Genomic DNA, 26,454 nt, shown 5'->3' with positions numbered 1-26,454 from the left:
ACAAGACAAAGGGCCTACAATCGAACTCAGCTCAGCCCCTACCTTCGGTCTTGATGATGACGACATCCAAGATGTCAATAAACCAAATCCTTCAGACGACAACCTGATGATGTTTGAAGAAAAAGAGGAGTCCAATGATTCTCAGCATTCAACTTCCAAGCCTAACGAAAAGAAGAAGAAGAAGAAGAAGAAGAAGAAGAAGAAGAAGAAGAAGAAGAAGAAGAAGACGAAGAATAAGAAGAAGAAGAAGAAGAAAAAGACGAAGAATAAGAAGAAGAAGAAGAAGAAGAAGAAGAAGGATGTTGTCACCCGGAAGGAGTTCATGAGTTATCAAGCCAAAATAGATCAAATTTTGGCTGCTGTTAAACCTACTCAACCTCAATCAGAAGACGCTCGAGGACCGCAGTCATTGATTGAGAGAATTGAACGACTGGCGACAAGGGAGTGTATGGCTGCTGAGCGCATCTCTCTTAAAGTAGAGATGGGGATCCGGTCCATTGACAACAACCGCAGGGCTGACCATAAGGACTTCATGGCTGCTGCAGAACGCCTCATTACTGAGGTGACCGCAATCAAAATGGATCTTCAAGCAACAATCACGGATCAAACTGCACAATCTCAGAAAGTGATAGATGAGACTCATACTGCTAATGAGTTGACTATCTCTGTTCTTCATGCAACTATCAACCGAATGTAGAAATTCCTTACCTCCAATTTCCATAGCCCTAAGATCCTCCAGCTTACCAAACACATACACAAGCTGTTCTTCAACTCCTCCACTCCAAACAATTCCCAATTGGCAGAGGCTATCAAAGCTCAGTTTCAAGAAGTCTGTGCCAGGGTGGATGGACTTAAGAAATGGCTTGAGGAAGCACCTCCGTTGCATCCCTCAAGAGGGGGAAGTGAAGATGAAGAAGTCCACCACTCTTATACTTCCATTCATCAGAGTCCCGCCATCATCACAAAGAAAATTCCCACACTGCAACCCTCACCACCACCACCTCAACATACTTCATCTCCGCACTCTTCACCTCTAAAAACCACTCCCAAAAAGCCTGAGACTCCTCCTCACCTCAAAAATCTTGAGGAGAACATGTCATCCGCATGCTCCACAGACTCCCCTGCCACCTCTCAGAGAAAGCATGATTGGAAGGCGGCCAAGCTTGCTGAACTTATCTGTAGAGAATGCAGGTTCGACACTATGATAGATGAGTCCTTGATTAACTCATGGGTCAATCCGCACCGTAGGCTATTGGATGAAGACTACACCCCCAGACCTCACATATGCTGAACCCGCTACTGATAGATACTGGGATATTCCAATTTCTCCAAATGCCAAGTACTTTGCTGTATTTGAGTCATTTGACTGCAGCCTCGCTGCTCACAAACGACTGCCAATGGAGTTTGAAAGACTTAACTATTTTTATGCTAAGCATGGCTCCTCCATTGAGAACATTTGGTCTAACTATAGACCATCTGCAGTCAAGAACTACAAGATGCGGAAGTTCATGAAGGCTGATTTCTTTTAGTATACCCTCACCAGAAGGGAGCATGACTACATCCGCACTAAGGCAGACTTCCCAAGCATGAATCTGGAAGAAATCTTCCTTATTGCTAGGGTGTTCCAGAACAAGGAAGAAAAGCACCAGAAAATGCAAATAGCTCTTGAAAAAGTCAAATCTTTTCTGAGGGATCCTGTCTGTGACGTTGCCAAGATAGATGCGGATATCTACCCCACTGTCATCAAGAAGTTTTATCTCCCACCACTTGAACATGTGCCTATACCTACCGAAGGCTTTGAAGAAAGATCACTAGGCGCAACAAACTTTCCTGAACTTGGAATCATATTCAAACGGAAGACTGACAACGTCAAATACTTCATTCCTATGAATGCCGTGCACCGCCTGCCCAAGAAACAACTTGACATATGCAAGACCGCAGTTGAAAAATCGAAGCATACTACTGCAGAAGTCAAATTTGAAATTTCGAGAAGAATCACATGGCTGGAAAATGTCAGGAAATTCTGGTGGATTTTAAACAAGTTCCTGAAACTTGATAGCTGAACCAGAGTTAAAGAGGTCACTTAGGGGAAATTGTTGAATCATAAAAGTGACCCTCTTGAACTCAGCTACCGCAACCATCTCTCTACCGTAACGGTTCAGCACCCGCAGCCAATTCAGCACCCGGAGTCAGTTCTTCTTCAGCAACCGCAATCCGTCTTTTGCCACCGCAGTCTACTTAACTAGATTACTTTACTTGTCTCTATGTAATACACTCTATTATCCAGTATGCCTTGCACGACTGCTTATAGAGTTGTAGTTTAGTTTAGAGACTCTATAAATAGAGACTCACTCTATTGTATTAAATACTCTTATCTCTCGATCACTGATGACTTGTGAATTATTCTGAATATCTTTCTAAGTTATCTTCTTCATTTCTCTATCTTTCTACTCTTCGTATTCTAAATTGTTACTGAAACATATCTGGCTATAACCTCTCTTTGGAGCAAGTCTTTAAGACTTAATCACTAAGTTCGATCTTCCTTATTAACTCAGAGTGAATGCATTCCTTGTTACGAATCAGCTTAAGTGTAATCTTGATATAACAATTGCTGTCATTTATATTTCTTTACTTTCCGCAACTAACTATCTAACTATCTAACTATATTATTGTTGAGCTTTTAGACCCTTGAGATTAACTATTCCGCAATATACTTATTCTAACGTTTGTTCAAGTCTATGCCAAGGTGGATGGACTTAAGCAATGGCATGAGGAAGCACCTCCGTTGCATCCCTCAAGAGGGGGAAGTGAAGATGACGAACTCCACCACTCTGATACTTCCATTCATCAGAGTCCCCGCATCATCACTAAGAAAATTCCCACACCGCAACCCTCACCACCACCATCTCTACATACTCCATCTCCCCACTCTTCGCCTCTAAAAAAACACTCCCAAAAAGCCTGAGACTCCTCCTCAACTATGAACAGATTATTTGGGACGATTTCCATCAATATATCCCAAAAGAACATCCAAGGGAGAACCCAACAGAGCACACATTTGCTCGATTCTGGTCACTATGCATCTCAGACTTGCATGCGGATGCTGGCATTGACATGGGCAGTGACATCAACTTCTTTGTCACTAAGGATCTAAAAACGTACAACCCTTATTCTGACCAAACTTTATTTGGACCTATCCGCAGGCTTCCTACCCATATTCTTAGTTTGCTTGGTCTTGAGACTGTTGATGTCTCAGATCACATTGAGGCTACGAAGGGTATTTCCCCATACCCTTCTACCCCACCACTTCCATTCGCAACCATTATCCCTGAGGGTACCGCAGTCCCCTCTGCTACTACATTATCTAAGCTTTCTCAAAGGAGAAAAACGGTGGCATCCAAGAAGAAACATAACACACCTAGGAAGGATGCTCCAAAACAAACCGCACCCTCAAAGAAATGCAAAACCATACCCACCACTGTATCGAGCAGTGATTCTGAGGAAGATAGACAACCAATATCTATCCTCAAGAAAAGAAAAACAACCGAAACCTCCAGCCATATGCGTGACCCGACAGATACTATAGCCTCTCAAAAGGCTCTGGTAGTCCTTCGGGTGGCCGCACATCCATTCAATACCATAATCGAATACAACTCAAGATCATCATGTGAGCTTGTTTCATCATCATCATCATCTGAACGTGGAGACAGCCCCCTAGTTATATCTCAAGCAGATAAATCTGGACATCGTCCTAAGGTCTCCAGGGCTTCCCAACTGCACGTTTTTTCTTTCGAGGAGTTAGACTCCATCCTATTGAATATATCCCAAACACTTCAAACACCAATCCATCCGCAGGGCACTTCTTTCGCTCATCCCAAAATGGAGCCGAGGCCAAACGCGACCACGGGTCACGGAGAGCAAGGAAGCTCCAGCAATCCTACTCTGCTTCCATCCTTTATAAGTGGTTGAGGCACGGTGAGCACACATGTGCAAAGATCCGTGAACCCAAGGGACACCTTGGTGCGCACTCAAAGAATTGACAGAGATGACTCAAGTGATTCTTGGAGTCGGTATAAACCAACTACTGAAGCCGAAATCAAGAAATATGTTGCCTTTCGAAGGGCCTTCCAAGCCCGCAAGGAGAAACAGATCAAGCAGCAGCAACAAAAAGAACATGAGATCCAATCTATGGCTAGGTATTGGACAAATGCCATCAGCAATTCCCATACCGTAGCCACAATCCAAAAGGTTCAAAACTGGATGGGTCAGATGGCAGAAACTATGTTGAAAGCTCAAGCTTCAGGCGCATCCGCAGTTACCTCCAAATTTCCTCCTACTCTAACTCCTATTCCATCTCCCACAATCAACCCATCACAAGACGACGGGCCTGTAATCGAACTCAGCTCAGCCCCTACCTTCGGTCTTAATGATGACGACATCCAAGAGGTCAATAAACCAAATCCTTCAGACGACGACCTGATGATGTTTGAAGAAGAATAGGAGTCTAGTGGTTCTCAGCATTCAACTTCCAAGCCTAAAGAAAAGAAGAAGAAGAAGAAGAAGAAGAAGAAGAAGAAGAAGGATGTTGTCACCCGTAAGGAGTTCATGAGTCTTCAAGCCAAAATGGATCAAATTTTGGCTACGGTTAAACCTACTCAACCTCAATCAGAAGACGCTCCAGGACCTCAGTCATGGATTGAATGAATTAAACGATTGGAGACAAGGGAGCGTATGGCTGCTGAGCGCATCTCTCTCAAAGTAGAGATGGTGACCCGGTCCCTTGACAACAACCGCAGGGCTGACCATAAGGACTTCATGGCTGCTGCGGAACGCCTCATTACTGAGGTGACTGCAATCAAAAAGGATCTTCAAGCAGCCATCGAGGATCAAACTGCACAATCTCAGAAAGTGATAGATGAGACTCATACTGCTTATGAGTCCACTATCTCTATTCTTCATGCAACCATCAACCGAATGCAGAAATCCCTTACCTCCAATTTCCATGGCCCTGAGATCCTCCAGCTTACCAAAGACATACACAAGCTGCTCTTCAAATCCTCCACTCCAAACAATTCCCACTCGGCAGAGTCTATCAAATCTCAGTTTCAAGAAGTCTGTGCCAAGGTGGATGGACTTAAGCAATGGCTTGAGGAAGCACCTCCGTTGCATCCCTCAAGAGGGGGAAGTGAAGATGAAGAAGTCCACCACTCTGATACTTCCATTCATCAGAGTCCCCCCATCATCACTAAGAAAATTCCCACACCGCAACCCTCACCACCACCATCTCAACATACTCCATCTCCCCACTATTCACCTCTGAAAAACACTCCCAATAAGCCTGAGACTCCTCCTCACCTCAAAAATCTTGAGGAGAACATGTCATCCGCAAGCTCCACAGACTCCCTTGCCACAGCTCAGAGAAAGCATGATTGGAAGGCGGCCAAGCTTGCTGAACTTATCTGGAGAGAATGCGGATTCGACACTATGATAGATGAGTCCTTGATTAACTCATGGGTCAATCCGCACCGCAGGCTATTGTATGAAGACTACACCCCACACCTCACATATGCCGAACCCCTTACTGATGGATACTGGGATATTCCAATTTCTCCAAATGCCAAGTACTTTGCTGTATTTGAGTCATTTGACTGCAGCCTTCCTGCTCACAAACGACTGCCAATGGAGTTTGAAAGACTTAACCATTTTTATGCTAAGCATGGCTCCTCCATTGAGAACATTTGGTCTAACGATAGACCATCTACAGTCAAGAACTACAAGATGCGGAAGTTCATGAAGGCTGATTTCGTTTAGTATACCCTCACCAGAAGGGAGCATGACTACATCCACACTCAGGCAGACTTCCCAATCATGAATCCGGAAGAAATGTTCCTTATTGCCAGGGTGTTCCAGAACAAGGCAGAAAAGCACCCGAAAATGCAAATAGCGCTTAAAAAAGCCAAATCTTTTCTGAGGGATACAGTCTGTGACTTTGCCAAGATAGATGCAGATATCTACCCCACTGTCATCAAGAAGTTTGATCTCCCACCACTTGAACCTATGCCTATGCCTACCGAAGGCTTCGAAGAAAGATCACTAGGCGCAACAAACTTTCCTGAACTTGGAATCATATTCAAACGGAAGACTAACAACGTCAAATACTTCATTCCTATGAATGGCATGCACCGCCTGCCCAAGAAACAACTTGACATTTGCAAGACCGCTGTTGAAAAATCAAAGCATACTACTGCAGAAGTCAAATTTGAAATTTCGATAAGAATCACATAGCTGGAAAATGTCGGGAAATTCTAGTGGATTTTAATCAAGTTCCTCAAACTTGATAGCTAAACCAGAGTTAAAGACGTCACTTAGGGTGAAATTGTTGAATCATAAAAGTGACCCTCTTGAACTCAGCTACCACAACCATCTCTCTACCGCAACGGTTCAGCACCCGCAGCCAATTCAGCACCTGGAGTCAGGTCTTCTTCAGCAACCGCAATCTGTCTTTTTCCACCGCAGTCTACTTAACTAGATTACTTTACTTGTCTCTATGTAATACACTCTATTATCCAGTATGCCTTGCACGACTGCTTATAGAGTTGTAGTTTAGTTCAGAGGCTCTATAAATAGAGACTCACTCTATTGTATTAAATACTCTTATCTCTCGATAGTATGTGTATGTGTTTGTATTCTTACTGGGCGGGGCTCGATGATTATCATGTATGCTATTAGTTGTTATGTGTTATGATTTGTATCGGGGTGGGGCCCGTTATCTGAGTTAGGGTGGAGCCCGTTATACTCATTGGGCGGGGCCCATTATCTGATATAGGGCGGGGCCCGTTATACTCATTGGGCGGGGCCCATTATGCGATTTAGGGTGGGGCCCATTATAATCTTTGGGCGGTGCCCATTATATGCTATGCATATATGGTATGTGGTGTCCTGGGGAACTGACTAAGCTTTGCACTTACAGTTTTCATTTTATGTTTCAGGTACTTCCATTTTCAAAGGGAAGAGCTCAAGTCCACTGCATCACACACCATATGGGTTTCGCATTTAAGATTTCACTCTGATTTTTATGATGTTTGATACACTTATTTTATTCGGGGTGTATGGATAGTGTTGGAATACTATTTTTACTTAAATTAAAAATGAAATTTTTGGATCATATTTTTGGGATGTTACAAGTTGGTATCAGAGCATTAGTTTGAGGGATTAGGGCACACTCTCGGGTATGTCTGAACTCAAACTGAGGGTTTAGTAAAGTTTTATTTTCAAGAATAAATTATATTTTAAGAAAAGGGTTTTTCTAAAATAAGATGGGGTGTGGTGCATGCAATCAATCGAGCTCAAGTAAGTTTTCCCAAAATACCCATACATGTTATCTATTATGTTTAGATTTGTGAATATGTGTTAGTTAGGGCTAAGGATATGCTTAGTTTTTGCATGTTAGAATGCTAGCAAAGATGCCTTTGTATGCCTATTGTATGAGCTTGTAGAACTGCATGCTAGTGCTGATCATTCGGTGGTAGGATGGTTTGGCTAGGTGATGCTTGGTTCTGATTACTTGATGCCCAAATGTTGCATGCTTTGTGCTTTTAAGAGTTCTAACTAACTTTATTTAACTACTAAGCGAATATGCTAAGTTACATATTATGGGAACTAGATAATTTTAAAAGGTTAGATTTTAACTTAATTGCGCAGCTCTTGTTTGAGTCAAACCATTGTAGTGTGAGACCTCTCATTTGAAGAATTATCTGGTTTTTGTAATATGTAATTGTATTCGTGAGCTAGTTAGAGGAAGTTAGAAGCAGTTCCATCTACAGTTGATGGCGGAGAGTGGTGTGGAGTTTGCCCTTGGAAAACCTAGGATGAGATCTAGTGCTAGGAGCCTTATCCGCGAGGGGAATTGTACGGATATAAAGTGACTTGGTAGAGTCAAGGCAATCCTTGAGGAAAGTACGGATAGATGTGGAAGGTAGAATGGACCCGGACTACTAGAAGCAGATTGTCACACCTCCGAACCTGAATGGCAGAAACATCCGGGGGTTGGGTGACATCATCTTGTAATATGTCACAATGTAAATAATTGAATCTAAACAACATCATCATCACACATACAAAAATACAACCATCATTGTTTACATAAGTGTGTTGGATTACAAATTACATTCCAAAATAATAAGTGTATGATGACAACAAAAATACAACAAAATCCATGTGTTCTTGATGACCAACCCGCTTAACGCTTTCCTGAGAATACAAGTTATTCTGAAAACGTCAACATATATAACGTCGGTGAGTTCATAAGCATCTTTGTATGAAAAATTTTGTATCACTTTGTAAACACCAGAAAATACGATATTTTCTGTAACAATGGTTTGAAAGTTTTGTGTCAAATCTTGTATTAAAGTATGTAGGCTTCTGTTTTGAAATTATATAAAGAGAGTATTACAGAAAATCCTATATTTTCTATTGTAAGTAGAAGGTAATGTATAATGTATGTTTCCCAGAAAAATCCGATATATTCTTCTTATAAAAGTGTTGTTGGTGTTTGTATGGTTTTGTAATAGCAAAAATGTATATGTATTCCGTAAATTACAGTGGAGTTAATCTCTATGTGCGTCGTTATAACCATGCTTGATATGACTGTTCTGCATGTCATGACGTTCTTCAGGCGTCGCTTCTTTAAGGTAAGACATTTGTCACTCTACACTGGCTAGTCTAACTATAGTGAACAACTCAAGTGTGGGGTGTCAACCCCGTATAGATCTATACACAAACTCTCGCTCTCCATCCAGGAGACTCTGGTTATAACTACAGGGCTTATAGTGTACGCTAGGTAGGTACGGATGAAGGTGTGTCTCACAAGAGCCTTACCTATGTTTGCGCGAAAATTGTAACACACTATTTAATGTTTTTGATAATGTTTCCGTGTATGTATTTAGGTTACAAAGCCTAATGTGTATGTACATGAATGAATGAGGCTCAATAAGAATGAAGTGTGCATATAATGTCCGTTGAGCATGTAAATGGGTCAACAAGGCCCAATACATGTAAAAAGTATAAAGGACCTATCAAAAATGTAAATGGGTCATTAAGGCCCAATAAACATGTAATGAATGTATCAGGCCCAATAAGCATGTAAATGGACCATGGAGGCCCAATAACATGAAAAATGGGTAAACAAGGCCCAATAAAAGTGAGAATGATGTAATTAGCCTGTTTGTTATTATATTGCTTTTTTTAGCTCAGTTATTGACCAAAATGACATAAAAGGCCTAATTTTGTAATAATGACATTCTTGGCCCATTAAGCCGAACATTACAATTAAGGGACAATTTTCTGTGATAATGAAGGAGCGGTTGCCTTGACTAAGGAACCGAGGGATCATGGTAGATCTCGTTATACCGACAGAAAATATCACTTGATTAGACATCGAGTAGAAGAAGGACACCTCGTAGTAAAGAGGGCATCGTCAGAGGATAACCCAGTAGACCGCTTACGAAGGGACTGAGTAGGGTTAAGCATTTGCAGCATGCTAGGAGAATTAGGCTGAAAGACGATATTAGTTTAGATTAGATAGTTTGGAAACATGTAATACATAAATGTAATTGACATTTGATGATTAAATAAAGGAGTATTATTTATAAGTAGAGCTACTTTCTTATGTTAATTGTTTAACTATTGTTTCACTTTGCATGTTTTGAATTCCTGAATAATTGAGTTATTAAGAATAATCGAATTATTCGAATGGTCCACAATCATTCATATGTTGGAAGTAGGTATGAATGAAGATTGTCATGAATTGGTGTGTAGATTGTCTAAAAGGTATTAGACATAGCAAAGGTTTGATGCAACGTTCATGAGTCTTATGAACAAGTTTTGAGCATTGGAATAAACCCACACTTTTTGGAATCACTTTATGGAATGTACCGCAAGTGATCGTAGGACGATAATATCATATGGTCTGAAAACCAAGATATATGGTTTATTGTTTATTAATTGGTTGTGCATTGACAATGCGAAACCACATCAGTAAATTGATGTCATAAAACGCATTGTTGTGTATGGTTGATAAGTAAATAGTAAATGCATATAAGTCGAAGTTTAGCTGTTATCTTTATCCTTAGAGGGTAAAAGTGATATCAGGGCCCCTCGATGATTTAATTTGACTTATGTGTCGGGCCCGGTCAGGACTGAATTGATGGGTTCAATTAAGTTCTATGCCAAATGAATCTGAGATCGAGAAACCAACTGTTGGACAATAAGTATGACTATGTTCCATGAGATTGTCCACACAATATCTAAACAGAGGACTGTACGATCCCTTATCTAAAGGACAGGATACTGATAAGATCAGAGTTTGACATCGTCCTTGAGAGCTATGATTGCTAATCGGATTGTGGTTGCATATATAGTTACTAGACTTATCCAAGTCGGAGACTGTTGGATTAGTGTCTAAGGCTGTAACTATATTTGCTAAGTACTTGACCCGGTTGTGCATGGTCCTTTTGGGTTGCCTTCACCATAGCAACTTGATAGGGTGATTTGTAAAGAGAGAAGAGATATTATTGTTAATATATTATGAGAGTAATATATTAAAGGAATAATAATATTATTTGATTGATGTAAGTCATAAATTAATTGAGAATTAATTTGGTGATTTAAAGAGGTTAATTGAATAAAGGGGCATAAACTGTCAAATGTATGATAGTTGTGTTTTGGGCTATGTATCCTTATGGATATTAGGGTGGACGGATTTTAGGGTTTGGATATCTTAAAATCCTCCAAGCCTCATATCTAGGAGGATCTTTGGATTGCTTAGGGCCTAAGTTATTCAATTAGGGTTAAGGGTGTAACCCTAGTAGCTCATAGTATAAATAGACCCCATGGGTGAGGGAAATCGGCCACTCTTGCAAGGAAGAAACCCTAGAGCCGATTTTCTCACCTCCTCTGTCTCTCTCTCTCAAGATCATCCTCTTGCTAGTTGGTGTTTGTAAGCCATTAGAGGAGTGACAATTGTGACTCTAAGCTCTAAGAATAAGAAGTTCAAGCAAGCAACTTAAGGTATTCTTCTAGATCTGATTTCATATGATATGATTCAATTGTTTACACTAGATCTAGAATTGTAAGCGTTGGATACATTTCATGTTCAATTAGAGAAACCTAGATCCAAGCATTAGGGTTTGCATGTGCACATAGGAAAGTTCTTATGGCTCAAACCCATCATAGAGTTCATCTCTGGATGCAGCAGTGGTGGTGGGGGTGGTGCAGATGTGTTGTTGATTCTGTGGTTAGATCCTCTAGGCATCTTCAATCATGCAACAGAAAGATGGTGAGTACATAGTGGTTTGTGGTTTCGTATTCCTTTGGTATATAATGGTTTCGATGGTTCGGTTGTGCATATGAGTGAATTCATACAATATCATGAAACACGGAAAATAGAACACATATCAGATAACAACATCACAAATAAAACATAGAACTATTTCGTTAATGATAAACTTTGTAGTACAATGCGTGAGAATTCACTTTGGAATGCGTACACTACATAAGGAAAATAAAATATGTCGGCATAACGGTTCAATGAGTAGTGTAGTCACTTAATTATATAGTCGATCAATAGTACAAAGAGAGAGGATCCTATCAATAAGGGTGATGAAGAGAGAGAAAATCCTAGTCACGGCATACAGCATCTGGTGGAGCTGATGATGAGTTGGATGTGCCCTAAAGAGGGGCCAGATAACGCTCGGTGGCACGTAGTCGGGCCTCCAACGCTGTTCGTCTCTCCTGATTCTCCCAAACTACCTCATGTTTCAGCCTCTCTGCATGCTCAACCACAACTCTCATCACAACCATCTGGTCGGCGGTCGCATGTGCCTGCTCACTTATATCACGCGTGCTCCTACCCATCACTGGTCAGGCTCGTTTTGCGGGTCCACCATGACTAAGGTCGTAATAGTCCCGGTTCATGTCGAATGGGGGAAGCACCCCCTGCTGTCGACTCCATCTCTAGATACCATGTGCCCATGGGGGCGTAGGGCCGTTGGGATCCATCCTATGCAGGGGCACCCTAGCTACGTATGGCAGATTGATGACTTCGGACTCCGTGTCCGAGTCATCTGCATCGCCCCCGTCAGACTCCTCCTCCTCTGAGTCCATCACCGGTTTTGCTGGTCCTTCTTCGGGTTCTTCTTCTGGTTCCTCTTCTGGCTCCTCTTTTGGTTCCTCTTCTGGTTCCAGCTCCAACCATCCTCTGTTCCTCTGGTTAGGGAAATAAGGATCTCCAAGGTGATGAAATCTAGTCATAGAGTCTGCACATAACTATATAAATGTGGGAAAAATGGATATCATGAAAGAATACTCCTATAGTATTTTAATTGTTTATGTTTGAGCTTCTTAAAAACCTTTTGGATACGAGGTTGCTAAGTTTCTAGATTCATTGCCCACCATGATCACTCCCAAACACATGTTGGTCGTATTTTAAATAAATATAGCTGATCAGGCTATATTTATCCCCAATATGACAACATAATTGTTCGGGTTTAACCACAATGTTCAATTCCTCCAAAAACGTTTATTGTTATGGTAATAATGCACACATAGGTATGTATTTTAATTTTGTTTAGAGTATTTTAGTCCCAATGTATTTATAATTCCATATCTTGTATGATTAGATATGCCAGTTCAATATAAACATTGCTCTGATACCAATTTGTCACACCCCCGAACCAGAATGGTGGAAACGTCCGGGGGTTGGGTGACTTTATCTTGTAATATCATCATAGTGTAAATAATTGAATCAAGAAAACATCATCATCACACATACAATAATACAACCATCATTGTTTACATAAGTGTGTTGGGTTACAAATTACATTGCAAAATAATAAGTGTATGATGACAACAAAAATACAACAAAATCCATGTGTCCTTGATGACCAACCCGCATAACGATTTCCGGAGAATACAAGTTATTTTGAAAACGTCAATATATATAATGTTGGTGAGTTCATAATCATCTTGTATGAAAAATTTTGTATCACTTTGTAAACACCAGAAAATCCAATATTATTTGTACCAATGGTAACAATGGTTTGAAAGTTTTGTGTCAGATCTTGTATTAAAGTATGTGTGTGTCTGTTTTGAAATTATATAAAGAGAGTATTCCAGAAAATCCTATATTTTCTGTTGTAAGTAGAAGGTAATGTATAATGTAATGTTTCCCAGAAAAATCCAATATTTTCTGCTTGTAAATGTGTTGTGGTCTCAAAACCCTAAGACCGAATAAAATGATGTTTGTATGGTTTTGTAATAGCAGAAATGTATATGTATTCCGTAAATTTACAGTGGAGTTAATCTCTATGTGATTCGTTATAACCATGCTTGATATAACTGTTCTTACTGACATGATGTTCTTCAGGCGTCGCTTGTTAAAGGTACGACATTTGTCACCCTAGCCTAGCCTAGTCTAACTGTAACGAACAACTCAGGTGTGGGGTGTCAATCCCGTATAGATCTAAACACAAACTCTCGCTCTCCCTCCAAGAGACTCTGGTTATAACTACAAGGCTTATAGTGTACGCTAGGTAGGTACGGATGAAGGTGTGTCTCATAAGAGCCTTAACTTTGTTTACGCGAATATTTTAATGCACTATTTAATGTTTTAAATAATGCTTTCGTGTATGTATTTAGGTTACAAGGCCCAATGTGTATGTACATGAATGAATGAGGCCCAATAAGAATGAAATGTGCATACTAGGTCCATCGAGCATGTAAATGGGTCAACAAGGCCCAATAAACATGTAAAGAGTATACAAGACCTATCAAGCATGTAAATGTGTCATTAAGGCCCAATAAACATGTAAAGAGTATACAAGACCTATCAAGCATGTAAATGTGTCATTAAGGCCCAATAAACGTGTAATGAATGTATCAGGCCCAATAACCATGTAAATGGACCACAGAGGCCCAATAACATGAAAAAGGGTAAATAAGGCCCAATAAATGTGAGAATGACATAATTAGCCTGTTTGTTATTATATTGCTTGTTTTAGCTCAGTTATTTACCAAAATGACATAAAAGGCCCACTTTTTGTAATAATGATATTTTTGGCCCACTAAGCCGAAAATTTACAATTAAGGGAAAATTATTGGTAAAAATGACACTTTAAGCCCATTAAGACCGAAAGTTTACATTTAAGCGATCATTTTGAATAAAATGACATTGTCAGCCCACCTTTGATAGAAATAACATTTTCTGCCCAAATTTAATAGAAATGACATTTTCAGCCCATTTAACTGAAAATTTACATTTTTTGCCCATGTTTGCTTAAAATGACAATTTAATCCATAAAAAGTCAATAATCACCTTTTTAGGCCGATGAAACCGTGAGTTTCTAAATAAGACCCATTTTTGTGAAAATTGACAAATTTATCCCATTAAAACCGTGAAGGCCCAAATAGAAGACCCTTTTGTAAAAATTAACACTTTTGGCCCCATTAAACCGTGAATATCATAAAGATCCATTTTTATTTAAAAATGAATCTTTTGGTCCTCTCAAAACCGTGAGTGTTATAAAGGCTTCATCTTTTGTTTATTTGTCAAATATGGCCCCTTAAACGGTTTTATTTAGTTTTCAAACATCCTTAGCATGTTTAATCCTTTCAACTTCATAGTAAGTCACATAAAATGGTTTAGTTTACAAACATCACCAAGTTTAGTAGATATTTCTAGTTTGGTGAAGATTTAACATCTTTTCATAACATAATCACAACATATAACATGAAAACACATATATACATGCATAAATACATAGATCTAACACAAAAGTAACTTGTATCCTTCCCCATAACATAGTAAAAACCGAAAACAAGGGGTATGAACTCACCTTGAGTGATGGATCTAATTTGGCGAGAAGTTTGAAGGAGTTTTCGGCCTAGCAAGCTCTTTTGATGAGATTTTTGGTTCCTAGAGAGTTCTAGGAGCAAGTAGAATGAAATGGAGTGTGTATGAATGATGGGATTAACATAAAAATGAAGTGAAACTTCTTGAATGGAAGTAACTTACCAAGAATGATGAACGTTGATGAAGTATCTTTGAACACATACACAAGCACACACGAAATTTAAAGAGGAAGGGTGATATTTTATTGGAGTTCTAGAGAGAATTGTTGGTGTAGTTGTAATGGAAAGAAAATGAGAGTGATGGTGAGATACTCTCGACCGAAAATAAAAAGACAGAAGAGAGAGGATTAATAGGGTAATACATGTAGGTTTAGTCCTAGAGATATGGGGGTTATTTGCCTGGAATACCATTGAATAATAATGAGGTGTCAAGTTATTTAGATAAGATCATTTTCTCTTTTTTTATATATAAGCCAAGAATGGAGAGGCAATGGAAAGAAATTTGGATGTTGGGCTCATATTAAATATTTACCGAATTTAAAAGGTCCAATAAGGAAGTTTTCGGCCCCTTGGGCCCAGATTGGTGTTCATGGCCCAATATGATAAAAGGAATGGGTTTTCGACCTATTATAATCAAAGGAGATGGTTTTGGCCCAATAAGGCCCATGATGAGTCTTATTGCTCAAAATAAATTACTTAGAGAATGTGGGTCCAATTATGAGGATGTGTAGCCCAAAAGAATCAAGTTGTGATTTTATTCGACCATTAGGCCCAATAAATGATTCATGGCCCAATAATATGTTTGAACCGGGAAGTTAGGGTTACAACCCAAAGTTGAGTGAATATAGCGCATTGAATTATGTTTAGGGATTCACGAGTGAGTTTTGATTCGAATATTTGTTTTTGAATGAGTAATATGTATAACATCAAACTTGGAGTTACAAGATACAATAAGAATTGATGACATCGGAACAGAATTTCCTAGCCCAAAATGCCAGTTATGACATAGAGGATCCGTACTCGATTCAAGTAGGGTTGCGATGAAGCCAAAGAGCTTGTGGAGTTATGATTCCCCGATGTATATATATTTGATGCATATTCTGATGTTTTGTCTAGTTTATTTTAAGTATGGTGATATTTCGAGGCAGACCTGTCGGCAGTTTTTATGCCGATGAGGGTTCGGGCTCAGGTTCTAGAGTCGGGCCGCTTGATGACTAGACGAGGGAGTTCATCTTATCTGACATTATGTGTATTATCCTCGAGCAGACTTCGGTGACCTGTGGCATGGTCAAGGAGGGTATCCTTGAGAATCCTGATGAACGGTTGAGCACCTTTCGCGCAGAGATGGTGGCTTTGGTTAGGACGCGTTCTTTGACCTTCAGGGAGTTTGGGGCATGTAGAGCTTTGGATTATCACGGGGTGAGGGATGCGATTGCGACCAGCAGTTGGTTAGCAGATGTTGCTAATGATTTCCATACCAGTTGTTGTTCCGAGGAGGACAATGTCAAACTAGCTTCCTGCCTTCTGAAGGACAGGCACAGGATTAGTAGGAGGAGGTAAGACGGGTGGTGGGTAATGATGTTGTTGATGTGATGACTTGGGATGATTTCTCGACTTGGTTCTGATCTGAATTTGCACCGGTGATTGAGGTGCAGCAGTTGGCGCGAGAGTTTCAGAATCTCTGCCAGACTACTGAGATGGTGGCTGAGATCACCGTTATGTTTAAGGAAAAGGCGCTTTTGGTTCCGCAGTATGTGGCGGACGAGGAAATAAAGAAGGACCGGTACCATGACATGTTGACGAGTGACATTTGGAAGATTGAGAGCGGATCCAGCTGCAAGACGCTGGAAGACATGATAGTGAGGGCTAGATAGAGAGATTGATTTGGATATGGAAAGGAAGAGGAAGTCAGATGAGGTTCAAGTATCAGGAGGTTCTGGCAAGAGTCCCACAGTTGTAGATATGATGGGGGAGGGCTAGCAGGGCCCAGACCGCTGCAAAAAGTATGGAAGGTCGCATGAGGGGACGTGTAGGGTGGGTGGTTTTTGCTACTTCAAGTGCGGCCAGACTGGTCATATGAGTACAGATTATACTGATATCACCACCATCACCCCAGTATCTGATCCGATTTTCTTTCAGTGCAATCAGAGGGGCCACTATAAGGCCTATTTTCTGGATTTGGTTGCAGCAAGACCGGTATCAGCACCCGCTCTTGTGGCTCTTCGGATTACTGACACCCTCTAGGGCCGGGTAGACGCAACTATGGTGAAGAGTAGGGGTTTCCAGTTAACCGTCGAGGAGGCGCGTGCAGCTCCCGATGTGGTGACGGGTATGCATCTTCTCCTTATCTCTTTATTTATATTGAATTGTTTGATTATATTTGTGAGCTTTATTTTAGGATTGTTCATTGTGAATGGTATTTTTGCATTCGTATTATTTAATTCGGGGGCTACTCGATCGTTTGTATCGCTTGCGCTTAGAAAGAGATTTGTTGGGGTTCCAGGGGAGCTGGATTGTCCACTCGATATCGAGATTGTTGATGAGAGGTTTGTTCGGGTTGCAAGCAGCAGTTAGTTTGGGTTCGTGCCCCAAGTGGGGAGAGTTGGTGATTCATAGTGAGAGACTGCAGCATGGGCCGATTATGTGTGTAACGACGTGAATTTTCAAAACAAATTTTCATTTTTCAAATAGAAAATATCTCATAAAATAATCTCAAAACTCAGATGTATCAAATGTTATCTCAGTAAAACATATCTTAGAATCTCAAATACATAATACTCTATCAGTGTGTACAGATCATGTTGGCACCTTCGCGCGATCCTCGTTAGTACCTGAAACACATATCACATAACACAATAAGCATAAATGCTTTGTGAGTTCCCCAAAATACCACATACAACAAATTCGCCACTTGAGGCTACACTCTATAGGACCCTCCGGTCCATGTGTCTCAGCGGGACCCTCCAGTCTCGTAGCTCGTTGGACCCTCTGGTTCGGTCTGGTTGAGCCTTCCGGCCTCATATATCGTTGGACCTTCCGGTTCGATCTAAATAACTCATAGCATAATATCACATAGACAAGATGCATAACTCAAGTAAGCACATAAGACCTTCCGGTCACACATAAATACAACTCCACATAACATATAGTGGCAAGACTCACCTCGGGGAATCTCGGAAAGTCTCAAACTCGAAATACTGATCTAGCCTCCGCCTAATCACATAAAGTAATCCCTTCTTATAATCTCTCAAAAGGGGAAAAGACCATTTTACCACTCCAATGTTCCAAATGTCCAATTCTTGACCAAACCCTAAAAGTCAACGAAATTCAACAGAGGTCAGTACGCGGGGTGTACCAACTCTGTATGTGGGGCATACTCTGTGGTCATCCAGAATCGGGGAACTCGACCCCCTACGCGGTGCGTACTTGGATTACGCAAAGCATAAGTCCCAGTTTCATACTTTCATGATTTTTGGTCTGACTTGATTAAGATACAAGCTCATATTCCAGATCTAGTCCCTCTAATGCCTCTTAACCCATAAAGTCGAACTCTATAAGCCTTTGCATGGCTGTAAAGGTCACCAATCACTCCAAACTCTTACCCTCTCTCCTCATTAAGACTTTAACTCATGCATGACTCAATACTAATGATCAAGATTGGATTTTTATGGATCTACAATACATTTTATACTGAAATGGGGCAGATCAAGGCTTATAGAGACCAATTACTCATAAAGTCTCCATCTTGGGACAAAACGCTAAAAATTGGTCCATAATGCACAAATCCAAAATGATGAAGAAAGCTTTGAGCTTTTTACCTCCAAGTGGTGCCCCAACCTCTATAAAGCTCAGATCCAAAGCTTGCACTCCAAGTCTAGCTTCCACAATGGCCCTCTCTTCTTCTTCACAAGCACACAATGATACTTTTAAGCTCAAACACTCACACAAGATTAGAATGAAGGTTTGGCTCTCTTAGGGTTTCACTCTCTGCAAAATGGTAGATGGGATGGGGCTATATTATTCCTTTTATAGTGCTCATGTTTCCTTTATGGTTTTGAATCTGGGCACATTACACCCAGTGTAAGCTAAGCTATGCCCAGCGTACCTGGGTAGAGTCTGCGTCAAAGGCACGCCCATGGGAACGTGCATCGTACTCTTCAGTACGCCTAGCATACCCAATCGTCACCAATTTCTATTTTGGGCTAATTTTGACAACTTGGAAAAGAAGAAGGATTAAAGAGATATACCTAAATTTTAGGATGTTACAATGTGTTCTACAGGGAGGGACAAACGTTATCTTCAACTGGGTTGCTCGGGTTATGTCGCCTATGTCATGGATACACGGGATAAGGGTAACACGACCATGGATGATGTGTCGATTTTGTGGGATTACCCAGATGTATTCCTGGAGGATTTCCATGGGGTGCCTCCGGAGAGGCATGTTGAGTTCTATATTGATATGGTTCCAGGTGTGATTCCAATAGCCAAAACAACGTATCGGTTGGCTCCTCCTGAGATGCAGGAGTTGTATACATAGTTGTATGAGATGTTAGATAAGGGATTTATTCGACCGATCAGGTCTCCATATGGAGCACCGATTTTGTTTGTGAAGAAGAAGGATGGGTCTTATCGCATGTATATAGATTACCACGAGCTGAACAAGGTAACGGTGAAGAACCGTTATCCACTCCTAAGGATTGATGATCCTTTCGACCAGCTTCGGGGTGCATCTTGGTTTTCCAAGATTGATTTGCGATCGGGTTATCATCAGATGCGGATTAGGGATGAGGATGTGCAGAAGACAGCTTTCTGGACTCGATATGGTCATTATGAGTTCATGGTGATGCCTCTTAGGCTCACTAATGCTCCATTTGTGTTCATGGATCTCATGAACCGCATGTGCAGACCAATGTTGGATCGGTCTGTGATAGTATTTCTTGATGATATCTTGATTTATTCCAAGACTTAGAAGCAGCATGAGGAGCACTTGAGGGAAGTGTTGGAGACATTGAGGAGGCAGAGACTTTTTGAAAAGTTCTCCAAGTGAGAGTACTAGTTACGTGAGGTGCGGTTTCTAGGACACCTTGTCAACCAGAAGGATATTTTGGTCGATCCGGCCAAGGTCGAGGTCATGATGCAGTAGGATATTTTGAGGTCTCCATCTGAGAATCAGAGCTTTTTTCGGTTTTTTGGTTATTATCATAGATTCATCTAGGATTTGTCCAATATCGCTATTCCTTTGACCCGACTGACCAAGAAGTCGGTGACATTTCGTTGGGGACCTGTGTAGCAGGCAACTTTTGAGACTCTTAGACAGCGGTTGTGTGAGGTGACGATTCTAACCCGACTAAAGGGTGTTGATAATTTTGTGGTTTATTGTGATGCTTTGATCTCCGGTCTGGGGTCAGTGTTGATATAGAGAGGTCGTGTGATCGCTTACGCTTTGAGGCAGCTGAAGCCTCATGAGGCGAATTATCTGACGCATGATTTGGAGTTGTGGGCAATGGTTTTCGCCCTTCTATGGGGTCCGTTGTACTATTTACATGGATCACAAGATCCTGAGGTACTTGATGGATCAGCCAAATCTTAATATGAGGCAGTATCGATGGTTGGATATGGTGAAGGATTACGATTGCGAGATCCTTTATCACCCAGGGAAGGACAATGTAGTGGCCGGTGCTCTCGACCGCAAGGCAGTCGCGGCTCCGATCAGAAACACATGTTTGAGGATGACCATGATTACTCCATTTTTGGAGTGGATTCATGAGTCTCGGGTCGAGGCCATGAAGGCAGAGCACCAGAAAAGCGAGCGTATTGTGGGCCAGGTGGCTTCCTTCGATTATGATAGTTGTGGATTGTTGACTCTGCATGGATGAGTTTAGGTTCCTTATTGGGGCGGTGTATGCCAGATTCTGATGGAGGAGACTCACAAGTCGAGGTTCTCTATTCATCCCAGGGAGACGAAGATGTATAGGGATCTCCATCCTAATTATTGGTGTCCCTGCATGAAGCAGAATGTGGCCTGGTACGTGGAGCGGTGCTTGACTTGTAGGAAAGTCAAGGCCAAGCATCAGCGACCACACGACAAGATGCAGTCGTTGGATATTCCCGTATGGAAATGGGAAGATATCACCATGGATTTTAGCATGAAGCTTCCCAGGACTACGCTCAGAGTGGATTCAATATGGGTCATCGTGGATCGTTTGACCAAAAGCGCGCATTTCATTCTGGTTCAGGAGAGCATTTCTGTAGAGATGTTGGTCGAGGTTTATATTAGGGAAGTGGTGTCACATCATGGGGTGTCGGTATCAATGGTTTATGACAAGGATGTTCGTTTTAGTTCCAGATTTTGGAAGCGGTTTCATAACGAGTTGGACACTCGTCTCCTTTTTAGTACAACATTTCATCCGCAGAGCGATGGTAAGAGTGAGCAGACTATCCAGACCCTTGATGATATGTTGCATTCATGCGTGTTGGATTTTGGTGGGAGTTGGGATACGTATCTTCCATTAGCAGAATTTTTGTATAAGAACAGTTATCACACCAGCATCAATCGACCTCCTTTTGAGATGCTCTATGGGAGGAGATGCAGGACCCCGATTTGTTGGGGCAAGGTCGGTCAGCAGGTTATGGGGAGTATTAAGGTGGTTCTCAAGACCACTGAGCCGATTTTGTAGGTTCAGAGCAGCCGCCACATAGCTCAGAGTCGGTAGAAGAGTTATAATGATAGGTACCGTCAGACATGGAGTTCCAGGTGGGAGATATGGTTCTCCTGAAGGTGTCACCTTGGAAAGGTGTCATCCGGTTTAGGAAGCGGGGTAAACTGGGCCCTAGGTATATTGGTCCTTTTAGGGTTCTAGCTCGGGTGGGCCAGGTTGCTTATCTCTTGGATCCTCCATATGAGCTCAGTCAGATTCATAGTGAAGGGTTTTGAGCATTCTAACACTCCTATGGTGTACATGCAACCCTAGAAACCTTGGATCTATGTTTTATCTAAGATACATGCAAATTTGTGTTTCCAAGGTTCTTAATCTAACTAGCATGGCATGGGGAACTTTGAAACATAAAAATGGAGTAGAGTTACATACCTTTTGGTAGTGGTTGATTGCTTGGAGTTTGAGAGCCTAGCACCAATAATGTGGATGCCTCAAATGGAAGTCACAAATCACCACAAACTTTGGAAACCTGTAAGAGTAGTAACACACTTCTAGAAATCATCCACACCTTTGTTCTCACACACACTAGTACCATTTCAAATGCCATAGACTCCTTTATATAGTGTGCTGGATTAAGGTTACATCCATGTAAAACCCCAATACCCATGACCTTTCATTTCCATAAGATCCATGGGTTAAAGCTCCATGGACAATCCATGGACTTACCATGCAAGCCTAGCCCATTCTAAATAAGCATTAGCCCACACTATATAAATACAAGGGTTCATATTTAATTAGTCACCCTTTTGATCACTAAATTAATTCTAAATTAATTTTAGATCAATACTAATTAAATAATATTATTTCATATTAACATATTAGAACTTATAATATATTAATAAATCATAACTTATACGATTTTCAAAAGATTGTCCATATAAATTCTCGGGTGAAGTGAAACCCAAATGGACCATGTCGGGTCAGGTCAAGTACATCTCAAATATAGTTATGGACTTATATACCTTATCCAACAGTCTCCCACTTGGATAAGTCTAATAAATATAGTTGCAAGCATGACTTCAGGAACTGACCGACAATCATACATCTTAAAAATCTGTTGAACTATTGTAACGCCCATACATCCGGGCTAGTCAATTTAGAGATAATAGGGGTCGAAAATGACTTTTTGACAAAAGATTATTTAGAATAAATAATCTTAACCAAGTTGTAGACTATGTCTTCGAAAATGTTTTGATAATGTATTTATCGTGTTTTCTGGGAACAAATTCCGCAACATCTTTATGAAAAGAAGTACTCTGATTTTTAACAAAGCATAAACAAAATCGGTCTTTTTCTAGCTTTGGAAAATGGGGATGTCACAATTGGTATCAGAGCATTAGTTTAAGCGAACTAGGAATATGGATTTATTTCTAGACTTAAACATAGAATGCTAAGCAATGATTGTGAGGAGTGTGTCTAATGGATCTAGGTAATACACCTGAATAGACACAAGCACTAGCTCAATTAGGGAAGATGCCTAAAATGATTTTATGTGTTAAATGATTTGTGATGCTATATGTTATTGTTTTATCGGATCTATGGTCTGTTGCCGACTGGATCTAGAAATTTTATGTGTTCAGACTTCTAAACGTTTAATAATGGTATTAGAACTGGCATGTAATTTTTCGGAGTAATAAGGATATTTACACGTCAATCGTAAATAAAATCTTTCCTATCTTAATTCTCGTCATTTCGCACTAAACATTTGATCTGGGGTATAGATCAAAATGGCTAGAACCCGCAGTGGAGTCGGGAACGCAAATGGAGATAGGAATCAATGGCCCCCAGTGGTTGAATAAATACCTGTTGTAGTAACCGCACCTGAGCCAATCACGATGGCCGGAGTGCAAACGATGATCCAGATGATGTTGGATCGCCAAATGGAGGAAACAAGGCGTTTACTTCAACAGAACTGAGAAGAACTTACGGTACCAATTGAACAGCCCGAGCTGAATGATGGACAGTCAGAAGGAGGAAACTACAATGGGACTGTTGGTCAAGCCAACCCATCGATAGTTAGGCAAAACCACCAGGATGGAGGAAATGATGGATATGGATGGATATACAAGGATTTCATGGCATCCCAACCACCAAGTGTATCTGGAAGCCCGTCGCCGGTGAAAGTTATGGAGTGGATCTCCGAGATGGAGACGATGTTTGAGAGTTGCGAGTGTAGCAACAGGCAAAAGACTGCTCTCGCGGTTCCTCTATTGAAATCTGGAGTACTAAGCTGGTGGAAGCTACTAGCTGATTCGATGCCCAAAGGAGAAGCGAGCAAGATGTCGTGGGAAGATTTTCTGTTGTAGTTAAAGATGCAGTACTGCTCTGAGAAGGATCTTCTGGAGATCAACAATGAGTTCCAGAATCTAAAAAAGGGAAGGATGAGTGTCATCGAGTATGCTGCAAGTTTTACGGAGAAACTGAAGCTTGTTCCTTACCTAGTTCCAACTGAGCTCTCCAAGCTCAACAAGTTTTCCCATGGATTACCAGCAGACTTTGGACCAATAGTCAAGCAAGCAACCACTTTGAAAGGAGCCATCTGGACAGCCAGGAATGTTGAGACCCAGATTAGGGAAAAGGGTCTGGAGAGAGCTAAAGTTGGCGAGAAAAGGAAGCATGAAGGATCTTCAAAATCCAACAAATAAAGGAAATTCTCAAAGATTGATGAAGGAGGAGGAGGTGAAGCCAAGTGGTGCGAAAAGTGTAAAAAGAAGCACTTCGGGAAATGTAGCGAGGAGGTGACTTGCTACAAATGTAGAAAGACATGGCATTACGCCAGCAAGTGTGCGTCCAACAAGAAGTTGTGTTACGGATGTAACAAAGAAGGGCATATTTCTAGGGACTGCCTAAAGAAAAACGAGGCAGCAAGGCCAAACACGCAACCAAGGCCAAGGGCATTCCACATGATCCTTGACGAATCGGAAAACAACGAGAGGAACCAAGGATGAAGAATTCATATCCAAAGATCGAGTTTTGAAGTAGCCGTGTAGATAGTACCACGTGTTGTAGCCTATTAGAGGCATAGTATAGGTTGAACCTGAACACCTATGTAATCGCTTCAAGGAATAATATAAAACCTTCATCTTGTTATCTGATGTGTTAAACTGTTATGTGATTTTCTTGTATGGTGACTTGGAAAACTGCGAGACAATACTTGGGATGAGTATGAGTAGGTGTGAAAGGTAGTAGATGCATATACTACCGGAAGCACATGATCAAGCTTGGATCAGGGAAAGTCACAAGGTTACCAAGAAGCTAGTAAATGATTTCGTTTTATTCAAGCATGTCGTTACCATCGTTTCGGTAATGACTAAGAAGATTGTTGTTATTCTGACCCTAGTGGTCATATCAAATTGAGTCCGACTACGATGAGTATGATACGTGGTTCAGAGAACCAAGTTCGATGTAGCATCTGACTTAAACCAAAAGATTGAAATGAAAGCTAACCAAGGCGATCAGTAGAAGTATCGCGATGATTGTTAAAGAAGTTGGTAGCTAGAAATGCTACATATTGAAATGTGATTGTATCACACTAGAACATGAAGGAAGGTATACTCTGTTTTGGAATTTGACTCTAAGAAACCTGAGTCTGAGCGTTACAACATATGATGAGAGGTCATTTGAATATAACACATCGGTCCATTGTAGTAATAAAAGAACTTATCTTAAGTTTGTATCCAGTGAGGATCGAGATTATCACTTGAAGGTCATAATATGGAGTCTAACGTGAGATAGGGAGCAAGTGCAAGATCGAGCATCGCCTATAGTCAAGGAGTCCAAGAGTTAGATACTCATTCGAAGAAACAAGGAAGTCATGATTATTACCTAGGATGAAGAGATAACATTTGGAGTCATTATACTGCCCTGTTTCGTTGATGATTTCGGGACGTAATCATCCTAAGGGGGAGATAATTGTAACGACCGTAGATCCGGGCTAGTCAATTTAGAGATAATAGGGGTCAAAAATGACTTTTAGACAAAAGATTATTTAGAATAAATAATATTAACCAAGTTGTAGAATATGTCTCAAGGTTTCCATACATATAAAGAGCGCCGAAATCCGAGTTATAACGAAGAAGTTATGACCCGTCGAACTTTTACAGCAAAACCGGCATGACACCGGGAAGCATAAATAGTAAATTTATGATGGAGCGACTTTTAGCCTTAGAAATCTAAATGAAAGTTGTAGTATATGTTAAACCGAGAACATACAAAAGAGAACGCCCAAATCTGACTTCGTATGAGGAAGTTATGATTTTTCTAAGATTTGGCTTAGTAGTGCACGACCTGAAACTCGAATTTTAGTTCGATCGGTTTTTGGATTATGCGATCTAAATGAGAGTTGAAGATATCATTAATATGAACTCAACGGTAAAAAGATAGACGAAAACGGAGTCCGTATGAAGGAGTTACGAATTCTTTGTGGTCATTTAGCAGTCTAATCTCCTCCTACTGTTAAAATTTAAGATCGGTCGAGAATTAGCCGACAGAGTCTAAATGAAAGTTGTAGATCTTGTTTTTACCTACGCGTGGATATAACGAACGTCAAAAACAGAGCTCGTATGCGAGAGTTATGATTTTTCTAAGTCGGGAGGCTGATACGCGATATTGGGTGACGTGACACCACCAGAATTGGACACGTGGCACCACCAAAAGGCCACCGCATGCCCCAACTCGAGGAGTAGGTCCTCCTACTTGGCGAGTTCATCAGTATTTCACACTATAAATAGATGTGTCGGGTTCCATTCATTCTCACACCTTTCCTCTTCTATCTTCTCTCTCTAAACTCTCACTCTAGCTCCCCTTAAGCCCCCTAAAGTCTAGGTAAACC

Source organism: Lactuca sativa, chromosome 3, assembly GCF_002870075.4.
Source record: "Lactuca sativa cultivar Salinas chromosome 3, Lsat_Salinas_v11, whole genome shotgun sequence".
Lineage (NCBI taxonomy): Eukaryota > Viridiplantae > Streptophyta > Magnoliopsida > Asterales > Asteraceae > Lactuca > Lactuca sativa.
This window is presented reverse-complemented; position numbering follows the sequence as displayed.